This window comes from Oncorhynchus kisutch, unplaced genomic scaffold (assembly GCF_002021735.2).
Source record: "Oncorhynchus kisutch isolate 150728-3 unplaced genomic scaffold, Okis_V2 scaffold3992, whole genome shotgun sequence".
Lineage (NCBI taxonomy): Eukaryota > Metazoa > Chordata > Actinopteri > Salmoniformes > Salmonidae > Oncorhynchus > Oncorhynchus kisutch.
The window spans coordinates 55769-60530 of record NW_022265937.1 but is presented as its reverse complement, the minus strand read 5'-3'; the positions used below and the strand labels follow the sequence as shown (position 1 = coordinate 60530).

General features: G+C 44.8%; 1 long non-coding RNA gene across 1 annotated transcript; it reads left to right on the top strand.

The window, feature by feature from the left end:
- Positions 1-2311: 2311 nt before the first annotated feature.
- Positions 2312-3777, top strand: LOC116372986 (uncharacterized). Its single transcript, XR_004209466.1, has 2 exons — positions 2312-2864; positions 2927-3777. It is a non-coding gene; the product is annotated as an uncharacterized LOC116372986 (long non-coding RNA).
- The last annotated feature ends 985 nt before the right edge of the window (positions 3778-4762 follow it).

Sequence of the window (4762 nt, the reverse complement as noted above, 5' to 3'; positions counted from 1 at the left end):
AACAGGATCTCACAGTGAAATGCTGAATTACAACAGGATCTCACAGTGAAATGCTGAATTACAACAGGATCTCACAGTGAAATGCTGAATTACAACAGGATCTCACAGTGAAATGCTGAATTACAACAGGATCTCACAGTGAAATGCTGAATTACAACAGGATCTCACAGTGAAATGCTGAATTACAACAGGATCTCACAGTGAAATGCTGAATTACAACAGGATCTCACAGTGAAATGCTGAATTACAACAGGATCTCACAGTGAAATGCTGAATTACAACAGGATCTCACAGTGAAATGCTGAATTACAACAGGATCTCACAGTGAAATGCTGAATTACAACAGGATCTCACAGTGAAATGCTGAATTACAACAGGATCTCACAGTGAAATGCTGAATTACAACAGGATCTCACAGTGAAATGCTGAATTACAACAGGATCTCACAGTGAAATGCTGAATTACAACAGGATCTCACAGTGAAATGCTGAATTACAACAGGATCTCACAGTGAAATGCTGATTACAACAGGATCTCACAGTGAAATGCTGAATTACAACAGGATCTCACAGTGAAGTTAAGAAAATACAAAAAAAAAAAAAGAAGGTAAAAATAACAAATAATTAAAGAGCAGCAGCAGTAAAATAACAATAGCGGGGCTTTATACAGGGGGTCAATGTGGAGGCTATATACAGGGGGTCAATGTGGAGGCTTTATACAGGGGGTCAATGTGGAGGCTATATACAGGGGGTCAATGTGGAGGCTTTATACAGGGGGTCAATGTGGAGGCTTTATACAGGGGGTCAATGTGGAGGCTATATACAGGGGGTCAATGTGGAGGCTTTATACAGGGGGTCAATGTGGAGGCTTTATACAGGGGGTCAATGTGGAGGCTTTATACAGGGGGTCAATGTGGAGGCTATATACAGGGGGTCAATGTGGAGGCTTTATACAGGGGGTCAATGTGGAGGCTTTATACAGGGGGTCAATGTGGAGGCTTTATACAGGGGGTCAATGTGGAGGCTATATACAGGGGGTCAATGTGGAGGCTTTATACAGGGGGTCAATGTGGAGGTTTTATACAGGGGGTCAATGTGGAGGCTATATACAGGGGGTCAATGTGGAGGCTATATACAGGGGGTCAATGTGGAGGCTTTATACAGGGGGTCAATGTGGAGGCTATATACAGGGGGTCAATGTGGAGGCTTTATACAGGGGGTCAATGTGGAGGCTATATACAGGGGGTCAATGTGGAGGCTTTATACAGGGGGTCAATGTGGAGGCTATATACAGGGGGTCAATGTGGAGGCTATATACAGGGGGTCAATGTGGAGGCTATATACAGGGGGTAAATGTGGAGGCTATATACAGGGGGTCAATGTGGAGGCTTTATACAGGGGGTCAATGTGGAGGCTATATACAGGGGGTCAATGTGGAGGCTATATACAGGGGGTCAATGTGGAGGCTTTATACCGGGGGTCAATGTGGAGGCTTTATACAGGGGGTCAATGTGGAGGCTTTATACAGGGGGTCAATGTGGAGGCTATATACAGGGGGTCAATGTGGAGGCTTTATACAGGGGGTCAATGTGGAGGCTTTATACAGGGGGTCAATGTGGAGGCTTTATACAAGGGGTCAATGTGGAGGCTATATACAGGGGGTCAATGTGGAGGCTTTATACAGGGGGTCAATGTGGAGGCTTTATACAGGGGGTCAATGTGGAGGCTATATACAGGGGGTCAATGTGGAGGCTATATACAGGGGGTCAATGTGGAGGCTATATACAGGGGGTCAATGTGGAGGCTATATACAGGGGGTCAATGTGGAGGCTATATACAGGGGGTCAATGTGGAGGCTTTATACAGGGGGTCAATGTGGAGGCTTTATACAGGGGGTCAATGTGGAGGCTTTATACAGGGGGTCAATGTGGAGGCTATATACAGGGGGTCAATGTGGAGGCTTTATACAGGGGGTCAATGTGGAGGCTTTATACAGGGGGTCAATGTGGAGGCTTTATACAGGGGGTCAATGTGGAGGCTATATACAGGGGGTCAATGTGGAGGCTTTATACAGGGGGTCAATGTGGAGGCTTTATACAGGGGGTCAATGTGGAGGCTATATACAGGGGGTCAATGTGGAGGCTATATACAGGGGGTCAATGTGGAGGCTATATACAGGGGGTCAATGTGGAGGCTATATACAGGGGGTCAATGTGGAGGCTTTATACAGGGGGTCAATGTGGAGGCTATATACAGGGGGTCAATGTGGAGGCTATATACAGGGGGTCAATGTGGAGGCTATATACAGGGGGTCAATGTGGAGGCTATATACAGGGGGTCAATGTGGAGGCTATATACAGGGGGTCAATGTGGAGGCTATATACAGGGGGTACCGTTATTTGTGTGTTCCTCTTCTCCGGTCCCCACCACAGTTACGACAGATGGATGCTAACTAGACGCTGTTCGCCTTGAGAGTTTCATTTTTTCGAGGGTCTGCACAACAAAACCAAAAACATGATCGAAATGATTTGTATGCTCTTCTCGTAATTCTGACTGAGGAGGGCCAAACACCGAGGATCAGGCTGTGATGTCATCATCAGTGGGAGGCCACATAGAGGTGGAGGGCCAAACACTGAGGTTCAGGCTGTGATGTCATCATCAGTGGGAGGCCACATAGAGGTGGAGGGCCAAACACTGAGGTTCAGGCTGTGATGTCATCATCAGTGGGAGGCCACATAGAGGTGGAGGGCCAAACACCGAGGATCAGGCTGTGATGTCATCATCAGTGGGAGGCCACATAGAGGTGGAGGGCCAAACACCGAGGATCAGGCTGTGAGGTCATCATCAGTGGGAGGCCACATAGAGGTGGAGGGCCAAACACCGAGGTTCAGGCTGTGATGTCATCATCAGTGGGAGGCCACATAGAGGTGCACTGGTCCTTTACGTTCAGGTTCTGGGAGCGGCTGAAAAGCCAAGGAAGTGTTATTTTACTATGAAGATTTGTGATCAACGCCTTTTTTTTATGACCATCCATTAAGTCTGGACGCTTGTCTCTGGTTTACACTAAATATACTATTTGAATAACTTTAATGTTTGCATTATTGTCATATTACTCTGTTTGAATTGTCTCTCATTCATAAGCACTTAAATGTTTTCTTCTGAAGTTCTCGCAGGCGGGTCTCGGTGTCTGTGTGGAATATCACCACCTGATTACAACAGTACCTGTGCACAGTAGTCGTGTCATGATTAAATAAATCATTGCAATGATTTTTTTTTTAAACAATCTCCATTTTTATTTTATATAAACTATGAAGCTGCTGAGCTCAAGAAGTGAAGAGTGTCTGTTTTAATCAGTAATGACTAATTAACGTGTTACTCTATTAAGGAAGTAGGCGACTTCATGTCAGCCAGAGCACCTGGCTCATGCCGAGGAGGCAGCCCGCTTCCACGACTAATGCAATCACTTCCCCACCTGGTTCAAACTCCTCCCACCAGTGACAAGAGGTTGCCATGGGGACCTCCCGTGTGGTGCAGCGGTCTAAGGCACGGCATCGCAATGCTAGAGGTGTCACTACATGAATAAAATCAGTTTCCATGTGGGGAATCGTAGGTGGTGGTCATTATATTGATGTCTTGTTTTGACTGATGTCATGTTTATGCTAATATGGCAAAAAAATCACTTGCAAGCTAACTAGCAACAACCATAACGATGTATGTGAGACAAGTGCTTATTGTGCGAATGTATTTGTTTTCAATAAACATTTGGAGATTAAATATAGTATACATGTTGTCAACAGTCTAATGCTAAGTACAAGTGCTAGTCGAAACTATGAAATGTTCGACTTGCTAACTTGTAGTTATACACCTGCTGTATTCAACGAATCAGCAAGTCGGAAATGTCCTCCTTGTTTCTGACTAGCATGTGAACGCAGCATCAGCCAACTCTGTTTCCCCATAATTGCGCATGCGTTGGTTTTGTTGCTAAACAACCAACCCATCTATGCCTCTTAAGGGGAAGTAATCAGATAACATTACTGGGTTCGGGTAATCCTACTGAGTACCATTTTGGACCGGTAACAGATTGTAGCAGATTACATTTAGAAAGTAACTTACCCAACCCTGTTTATATCATAATGTGCTGTATGTACACTACTGTGCTGGAGACAAAGTCCCATTCATATTGTTGCTGTTTGGACTCCAGAACAGATGGTGGCGCTAACGCGAATCGTCTGAGGACTCTAACCCGGAAGAAGAAACATACTAACGTTGATAGTTAGCTAGCGGGGTTATTTTGCAAGTGTGCGAAAATGTGTCCGATATCATTTGATACGGTTTAAAGTAGATTTTGATATTGCCAAACACGGACTATAAACGTGGAACCAACGATGTTACCAACCACAATTCCATATCGTTTTGTTATCGGGTCTAGGAAAGTAAGTTAGCTTGTTAGCTAAAGCCTAGCTTACTGACTCGCTAATTTAGCTAGTTTTCAAATAGTTCTTTATAGAAAGCAATCCGCTATCTAGCTAATGTGAACTCGTGGTGAACGGTCAGTGGAATGAAACCGGTGATGTCAGAATAATCTGCTATAATTCAGTGCGCTAACTACATAATTCATAGGAAGCTGTAGAAGAATTCATGATGGATGAGGTGAGAAAGACTCATAGAGAGATGGAGGACTAGTACCCATTGAGGACGTTCACCATTTTGAAGTAATCAACTGGGTGGGACTTCCGGTGTGTTAAGGAAGGATCTCATAATTC